The sequence below is a fragment of the Neopelma chrysocephalum genome, unplaced genomic scaffold (assembly GCF_003984885.1).
Source record: "Neopelma chrysocephalum unplaced genomic scaffold, ASM398488v2 Primary Assembly neopelma1_66, whole genome shotgun sequence".
NCBI lineage: Eukaryota > Metazoa > Chordata > Aves > Passeriformes > Pipridae > Neopelma > Neopelma chrysocephalum.
Genome location: NW_020897725.1, coordinates 60,110 through 69,578, shown reverse-complemented (window position 1 = coordinate 69,578; position 9,469 = coordinate 60,110). Strand labels below are relative to the sequence as shown.

Here is a 9,469-nt window from a genome sequence, read left to right as displayed (position 1 = left end):
CCGCTTCCCTCGGTCCCGATGCCGGAGCACGGCCGGGCCGCGCTGCCCCCGGCGGCGTCACCCCGCCCGCCTCTCCCTCGAGGCTCGACACAGCGGCCGCCGGGCCACGGGGCGTCCCAGCCGGGTCTTTGTCCCTTGGAGGAACTGCGATCAAAAGACGTTGTGCTTTAGCGGTCTCAAGGTGCTGCACACGTGGCAGTAAAGGTTCCTATGTGGGATGCTGAGCTGTAAATTTGGCTGCTACTAAAAAACAAACGCCGCTGACAGGTGCGGCCTCAGTGTCCCAGTTTGTTCACCGAGATGATTCGAGAAGTGCTTGTCCGTGTCAAGTGATCTAACTGGCTGGTTAAGGGATCTAACGTAAGATTTTCCAGAGCTCTCTAAGCCTCCACTTCTGTTTCATTCGGTGTGTGAGGTAAAGGGAGGTTTTGTCCGCTTCTCACAGGGAAACCTCGTCAATTCTAGGGCAGCACTAATATAATTTCCCTTCAACTCCAAGCCATGATGCCGAGCTCTCTTTGCACTGTTTAAGTATCTTCCCTTAAAGTGTTCCTCTTCTGCTAGTAGAGTCAGCCAGCCTAATGCTGTTCTCTCTACCGTGGGTTCTGGCAGTGAGGAGATGGGTGATAGGGGGATGGCTCTTGAGAGAAGGCACTAGTATCATACAGTCTCATGTCCTGACAGACACTGTGACTGCATTTCCCCAACCCTTCATCAGGAAACAGGCCCCAAAGGGGCAAGGAGCCAAGCATGATATGGCTGGCTGTGGGGCAAAGGCCTTGTCAGCCAGGATGGGGGCAGGGCAGTCTGGAGGCAGCTCAGAGTCCAGACTGCAGGGCAGGATTCTGGTGATGAGCAGATCTGAGGACAAGCCAGGAGTCAGTGTGCTGGTCCAAGATCAATAGAGTCCCTAGTGAGTCAGGGCACAGTTGTGGCCAAGCTCAAGCACTTCTACAATGTTATTCATGTGGGATTGAAACCCTTACGCCTGCAGAACCTGCCTTCAATAAGAGAAACTGGTTTTAAGACCATTTCAAAAGCATTTGTATAGCAGAGTTACACCTCTCAGTATAGCTTTCTTTCTAAAGCCGAAACTGGAAAATAATCTTCATCTGCAGTCACACAGAAAAGCAAAACTGCTAGCGTGACACACTGAGAAAGGTCAGGTTATGACAATAGCCAGTTCCATTTCTTTTGAGAATGCATTCAGGTTGTGTCATTACCGTCTATATACTCAAAAGGGAATATGACACAGTGAGAAGAAAGTATTTTAACATATGCATATAAACACCCACACTTAATATAAAAACTGCCGGAGTGGTTCACCCACACCATCCTCCCAAGTGCATAACAGACCTATGCGTGGCTGTTGCATCAATGAAAAAATCCTGGAAATTGGCAGACTGCTAATTAAAAATAACTACCTTCTTAAAAGCATAATTATGCGATTTCAAAATTAGTAATAATATAAACATAATTTATAAAAGAAATGTTCACAGGAATAAATACTTCTTTGTTTAAAAATTTCATTAGCCCTCAGCTCTGAAGTTTTAAACTTGGATTCCTTTGGATCAGTTAATTTTCCTAAAGAGATCCTCTGAAATCTTAGATATTTCATTGCCACATCAAATGCAGTTCTGCTACAGTAAACTAATCTAGCTTTTTAGGGAACAATTCTTTTTAAATTAATGCTTTTGTTTTACAGATATTAAAGCATAAACATATTAAACCACATTATGTGACAATTTGCAAGTTTGTTAGTGTCTCTTCTTTTATATCTAAAGCAATTTCTATCATTTCAAAGACTGATGGTTCCATCATCCTGATACATTCATGTTTCTATTTAATAACCTCATTCTGTCTGCAAAAGGGATACATTCTCTTTCAATATGAATTCTCCCTCCTACGGGATATGCACTTCATTTACTTGTGTGCTCTCTCGCTGTTAAGTCTTTTATTAAAGCTACAAGTAGTTTTTTAACTAAGGGTACCTTTCCTCAATTACAGTCCTGTTGAATTGTGTAGTAACTCAAGTGTCACATTTCCAGAAGAAATTTTACCTTTAACAAGTGTTTGATTCTGGTCAAAGTAGAGTTTTTGTAGTTCTAACCACAGAAAAATTACAGGTTCTTACTATAAAATTCAGAAGTAATTTTCTATACTGCTGATACAAATTCATATTCTGCTCTTTGAAATTTTGTCATGTTGAAATTCTAGATGAGAAGAGGCAGTTCCATTGTTAGATACATTTTCCTTTCCTTTGTAGTATTTCTAAGCACCTATTTTGGGTGATATCTAAGCACTGTCCAAAGAGTTTGACTAAGTCTAGGCAAGTATGTATCCTAGCCTGTAGAAAATATGACCCCTTTCCCAAGTAAGTAGTCAAGTATTCATGAAAGCCTCTTTTCTCTCTAAAGGTCTTCCTGGCTGAAGCTCTACTCTCTGCTGCCTCTGACAGCATACCTTAAATTCCTTCCCTTATTCCCACTAAGGCTTGATGTGCCTTGTAGGGGAAATTTCCAGACCAGTGATCTTGGTGAGAGGCCTTTGTAGGAAAATTTAACCAACTGACTCTTATCAAGCATATAATATATAAAAAATCATGTTCAAAACTGAAAAGGAGCATACCCCAAGTAGTTTTTTTGGAAGCAGTGGCCAAGAGAGCCCAAAGAGCAGCAGTGGCTGCCTAGATCTTCCTGAGCTCAGAGGAGACTGTGCAGGTTTGGTCCTCTGCTGGAGTGGGCAATTTTGTTGCTTCTCTGAGAATGATTCAGCATCCTACTTCCTTTAAGCATCTCTCTGCGAGACACTGACCTTCACGCTGGAGCCCAGACAGCTGACAGGACATTTTCTGGGGCAGAACTCCCAGTCAGCCTAGAAGAATACCCACCTCAGGTTGAAACAGGCTGGTTGGTTTGTTCAGTGCTGTAAAAAACTTAGAGGTGATGAAGAATGTGTGATTTTAATCTGATGCTGAGAAATTTCCCGGGGAGATTATCTGGGTTCTTCTCTCTGTTTACAGCATTGGCTTCTCCTTCCTAGGGTGTTTCTGTATTTAGTGTTGGTGAGTTAATATACAGAATGCTGGGAATATGTGCCTGAACCCAGTTTTCCCTGTCCCTGCAATATTCCTCATATTTCTCAACTACAGATTAGGTAGAGGATAATGGGATCTCTTTTTTATACGGCTAATTTATCACTTCATTACTAAATAGGAAATCTTCCTTTCCATCCTGTTGTATGCAGATATTAAGTAATCTTGCTTGACTCACACATCTTTCTTGTGTTTCTTAGCAAGGAAAAAAAAATATGTAAGTTCAAGTTATTAGAAGCTGCATCTTAGGCATTGTGTTAGCATTTGAATTCAAATCCTCTAAATACTTGAGTGTCCAGCATGTGGCTTTATAAAAATAGTTATCTACATGGATATGCTTGTGTGTTTGTGCCTGCATATATATGATTTGCATTAAGGGAAACGAGAGTGAATAGTATGGAAAGGTAAGGTCATGAAGTTTTGTTGGCAAATGCGTTTAGGAAGGCAAAAAATTTTCTTTCTAATTTTTTTTGTTGTTGTTTTGTATGTTTGTTTTTTGAGAGGAGAGAATAATGAAACTGTTCTTTGTTTCTTCATACCTCAGCATTAGTTAGAAGAATTTCTACTTATTGGTAAAACACGAGTTTCTTTTATTCACACTCTTTGCCAGATCTTATTGTCTAATTTCAAAATAATTATTCTAAAGTTAGGAAAAGAACTTAATAGAAAAAAATTCTCCCTTTTCCCATTTTAAAACAAATCAATTCAGCAAAAAATACCTATGTTATAGCCCCAAAACTTCAAAACTTGGGTTTTTATACATACACCTATGTATCAAGACCAAGTAGCCATTGGAAGTGTTAAGTTCCCAAAATCTGACTGAAATCAATGCCAGCCTCAAACAAACTGTATTGTCTCAGTAAAATTTGGATTGGGAAATCTAGATCCCAGTTTTGATGGGGGCAAAAAACCAGAAACTCGTTTTGATTATGGCTCTGTAACTTCATGTATATACAGCCTAGGGGAGACAGCAATCAAAGACGAGGTATGATGAAGGGAAAGAAATACATTTTCTCCTTCATTATCAAGTTTTTCTGTTCACTGTATGATGGTGAAGAAGCATTTTAAGTTATCTTCATCATTACAGCAGTCAGTAGGCAGAAACGGGGCTTAGATCACACTCTTTCTGATCTTTATTCAACAAAGGAAGAACAATCCTCTTCTGTCCATTGACTATTTGATGAAACACCTCCTGTAAAATATATGTCAACAGGCATTTTGAAATGTAATTTGAACGACTCAAATATTAGCAAATTGATCCAGGATTTGGGCAGAATCTTATCTCAGAATGAAATGTGCATGAAAAAGTTAACAAACATTAGCTGTAGTTTTCCAATCCAAGTTACAAAACAAGATTTTGTAATGCTTAACTGTTACTGTCTCTTTCATTGTAGCTTCCGAGGGCATTGCGTTCCACCCAGCTACACCGGTACTGAGGCCAACAACTTCTGCTTGTGTTCAACTAAAGCAACATTTCTCCTTATGGAAAGTATTCTGGTTTTCCTTTCTCTGCTGGAAGAAACTGAGCAACTGCTTCCAGCTCCAGGGAACATGCATTGGCGAGTACTGTATTTCCAGAAAGTTTGATTAAATCTGAACTAAAGCAGTTCTTCCGTAAAGACATGTTGTACTCAAGAAAGCACTGAAAAATGAAGGATCCACCATATTTCTTCATGGTTTGTCCTAGCAATTAAACAGCTGTACTTTTAAAATTGAATCTGTCTGACTTCTATTTCCAGCTACTCTTTATGCCATTCTCTGTTAAAGTGCCCTTTGTTTCTTTTTTTCTCCCTGAGGAAATTATGACACATCACAACCATATTTTGTATCAGCTTTCTTTTCAATAGAGTAACATTGGGAGATTTTTAAAGCTTAGCTAGCAGTGTTAGCCCTCAATAACTTCCTTTTCTCTTGCAGTATTCCTTTTTTTCCTTCTTCCTTGCCAAATTGTGAGTTGTACATTATGAGTGTCAGACTCACCAATGCAGCATGCAAAGCTAAGATCAGTGTTATCTCTGCTCATTTGTATTCAAAGATCCCACGGAAACAAATGATTTTTTCACTAGGATTTCCAGTGTCATTGCTTTCCAGGGAATTGTGTTGCTTTTGCCCTGTGAACTAGATGCAAAAGCCCAACACTGCACTGACTTTGTACACAGGCAGTGTATCAGAGCCAGCCAGCAGAAGAGGCCAGGTTGCTCTGCCCTTGTCAGTATTCACCCACAGGCTGCCAGATGCAGATTTTATCAGCAGCAACTTTATACCTTACCTCAGGATTAATGATTTAAAGGATGGATACCCCTTTCCTAGTGACTCCAACAAACAGGAATCAGCAGGGGTTTCTTAGAAATTTTTTATGATCTGCTACTAAATCACTTCACAAGTTATAAGGTAAGCAAAAAGAACATTTTTAAGAATAGTACTGTTCAGGTGGAAAGCACCATGGTAAATATGAAATACACTGAAGTGAGATCAGGCCTTTTGTCATTCCAAGCAGAATGCTGATTAACCAATTTATTACACTAAAGTGGTGAAGTATAAATTATTTATGAGGAAAGGAATTTATTTTTCCTCATCTTGAGCTCCAGTCATTATGCATTTGGCTCTGCAGCCACAGCTGTTTCTTTTAGAAACTGAATAGCTGAGAAAAAACAGGCCAAGTAGAACACAACTCTGATTTCAATTGCAAATACTTAGAAATTTAAATAAAGCCAAAGAAATACAGCAGATAGAAGGACTGGATATTTTCATTGCTCCAATGAAAACTCAATCACTAAGTAAGTTAAAGTCAAACTCTCAAGGTGCAACTACAATTAAACATATTCCATGAGATGAGGACATGGGCAAGGTAGTGCAGAGCTGTCACCCCAAAGGACCCTCCAGAGAGAAATGAGAAGCAGCAAATATTTTGTAATGGCACTAATGGACTCTTACTGGATTTGAACAGATTTCAGATGTACTTGCTCTCCAAATGGTAAAGGTCCATACTGAAACATTACAGCAGTAAACAAGAATGAAGAACAATGGGGAAAAAAGGAGAGAAATAACCCCCCCAAAAAACCAACTGGAAAACCTGTGATGGCAAAATCACAATGATCTGTCTAAGAAGTGAATGTAAGTTTGACATGCCAGCAGGATTTCTTGGTGATGTCACTGGTTTGTAACATTTTTTGACTGGACTATGTCAATATGGAGAAGCACTCATGGGAAAATAATTACCAAACAAATTAGAATCTAACCAATTTCAGTTCATTGTGCACTTCATACCCTGCAGGGCCCAACCAAGGGAGAGGCTAAGCTGACTTTTTTCTATTGGCCTTTCACCGACAGCAGTAGAACTATTCAATTCACTGTCACATAGAATTTGGATTAATGTGCATCCAGAGCTATACCAATTTACTCTAGCTGTTATCCAACCCATTATTTCATTGTCTATTTACTGGTTTTATTTTTTTGCAGACTTGTCTACAGAAAGACTGAGCTAAATCAGCAACTAGAGTGTATATACACTGGGCTGCCAGCTAAAAGAAGTATTGCCCACAGCCGAGGTAATTCACATCAGTTCTGAGTTGTCACTTCTTGGCTATCTAGTTCTGTGTGCTGTCTGCCTCTGTAAGGAACCAATGTATTTAGTGACATTGAAAATGCTGAAATTTTGAAGAAAAATCAGTTAATGCATCTATCTCTCTGTATATGCTACAGGTATGGAACCTTTAACATAGATCATCTTATTTTTCAGTGTGTGGAGAAAAAAAACCTTGGCAGGACAATGTTCTGACTGACTCCTGAATGTTTCTGTTTTCAACACTCAACTGAATGAGTAGAAACTGAGGCTCTGCAGAGAACAGTTTGCAGAACAAGCTACCCTATGCATCTGAGAATAAACCTGCAGGTAAAAAGAAACCATCTCCTATTGCTGCTCCCAATCTGACTTCATTCTTAGAAGATCCATCAAGATACCTCTGACCAGCACAGTCCAGTGTAATTTGGGTCTGCACATGTCCAACATGTTTTTTGCCTAGCTACTGAATGGAGGCAGCACTGGTGTTATTGACAGAACTCATGTGGGGAACACACGGCGTTGGGCTGCTTGTATCAGAGAGCAGCCAGTGTTACTCTGAGACAGGAGCCACTGGTGGATCTCTGGAAGGCAGTCACTCTCTCCCCTTCCTTCTGGGTCTCTGAACGCTTTTGCATTTAAAGCCGCTCTGGGCAGAACTTTATAGCTTATTTTTGGATGCCAGTGAAAGAGCTATTTGTCAAACCTTTAACTTCAGGTTGGTCAGCACAATTTTCTGAAAATTTATACAGCGTTCAGTCTTTATGTGCCAAGTATGAATTGCCTGCAGAGAACTACACTGCACTTACAGCAATTGCACTTGAACTGTCATGTTCTAGGTGGAATCTCAAATGTTTACTAATCAGACAACAAGCCTTCCACAGTTCACTGTATGAATACCTTAAATCTCAGCCTCTCCCACCACAGTGAAGGAAATCAAGTGGAAACTCTGGAGCAAGTTGCTGTGTGTCCATGACATGCTGCAGCCATTCACCAAGCAAAGACTTTTAAAATCCTATGCAATATATTACATCAGCAAAGACCTCTAAGAACAAAAATACAGATGGTATTTTATAGCTTTGACATATATAAAACACACTCAGCTAGCATATATTTTGCTAGATCATGTGAAGAAACGTTCTGTACTCCATCAATTACTGGTATTGGGTAAATCAAGTACAGAATGAAGAACTCAGAAAAAATTTACATATATGCAATTCAGACAGAACATACTAGTAGCAAATGAAGTTGCAGTCCAAAACTGAATTAACATACTGTGCTGGTTTTGACTGGAATAGAATTAATTTTCTTCATAGTAGCTATTATGGGGCTGTGTTTTGGATTTGTGCTGGAAACGGTGTTAATATAGGGGTGTTTTTGTTATCCTTGAGCAGAACTTACAGCGAAGGCCTCTTCTCCTTCTCACCCCACTCCACCCACAAGGGGGCTGGGGGTGCACAAGGAGCTGGGAGGGGACACAGCTGAGACAGCTGACCCTAACTGCCCACAGGAACATCCCAGATCCTATGATGACAAGCTCAACACATTAAGCTGGGGGAAGAAGGAAGGGGGGAATGTTTGGAGTGATGGCATTTGTCTTCCAAAATAACTTAGGAGCCCCACATTCCTGGAGATGGCTGAACACCTGACTGCCAACGGGAAGTCGTGAATTAATTCCTTGTTTTGCTTTGTTTGTGTGCATGGCTTTTGCCTTATCTGTTTAACTGTCTTTATCTCAATCCATGGGTGTTCTCACTTACTCTTCTGATTCTTTGCCCCATCCCACCCAGAGGGGAGTGAGCAAGCAGCTGTGTGGGGCCGAGTTGCCAGCTGGGGTTAATCCATGACACATAATTGAATGCAAAAAAACTTTTTCAAAAACAAGGTGGACCTCTAAATGGAAGAAAGAACTTTCTTATATCTGACACCCACCATTATTTATCAGGATGGAGACAGTGACATGCAGCAAGTATGCTCAAACTGACATGAAGACAGATTTAAAACAATACAGCCTAGGTCGTCAGGAGGAATATCTTCAGCAGATCGCTGATCTGTGATATTACAGTTTTGAGTAGACAAAAGGTATTCATGACCAATTACATCCTGTCCTATTGATGTTGATATTGCCCTCGTTATACAGACTCCTGTCTAGTGCCAAATTTCACCTTTGGCTGTTGCCAGACTCTTCTCTCCCAGCTGTTCTCCAATTTGAGCAGACTGTAGCGCACTCAGCCTGGCACGGACATCTGCCGCTGTTGTTTCGCCCCAGCCCAGTGCAGGTGATGCTCTCGGCTTAGCACCGCTCGCCTCCAGCGCGGGCAGCAGACACATGGCTCTGTACCACAGCAGTTATTGTTCTCTCCAAAAGCCGCGGGACTGGGAGGGATTGGAGAGCGGAGGGGGAGCAGCCGCCGCCCTCCCCATGAGTGGGCCGCGGGTGCCCCCGAGCGGCTCCTCGGCTGGGACTCACAGCGACGACGGGACGGGCACAGCCCACTGCCTCAGGAATGACTTTCTAAATGGCAGGTTTTAGAGTATTCTAGTTAGGAGCATGAATATTTGAGTAAATTAATTTTTCACAGTAGCCACTGAGACACAACAGTATCCAATTCCTCATTCAGTTTCTGCTTATACTTCTTCTCCACTTCATAGTCAATCAAACACCTCAAATTGAAGCTGGAAAAATTAAATGTTTTCACTTCCAAGTCCCTTTCCTGACCCTCTCTATTCATCCACTTTATTTTTGCAGATATTTATAGACCTGGCTGATGTTACAGTTCTGGGTACAAGAATTTAAAATCCATCACGTTAAGAGA

General features: G+C 40.9%; 1 long non-coding RNA gene across 2 annotated transcripts; it reads left to right on the top strand.

Annotated features, from left to right (window-relative positions):
* The first annotated feature begins 16 nt into the window (after positions 1–16).
* Positions 17–8,350, top strand: LOC113968093. Of its 2 annotated transcripts, XR_003534371.1 has the most exons (4): positions 68–267; positions 4,489–4,770; positions 6,554–6,642; positions 6,834–8,350. It is a non-coding gene; the product is annotated as an uncharacterized LOC113968093 (long non-coding RNA). The 2 variants fall into 2 exon arrangements; XR_003534370.1 differs by lacking the exons at positions 6,554–6,642; positions 6,834–8,350 and having other exon boundaries at positions 17–267; positions 4,489–4,811.
* The last annotated feature ends 1,119 nt before the right edge of the window (positions 8,351–9,469 follow it).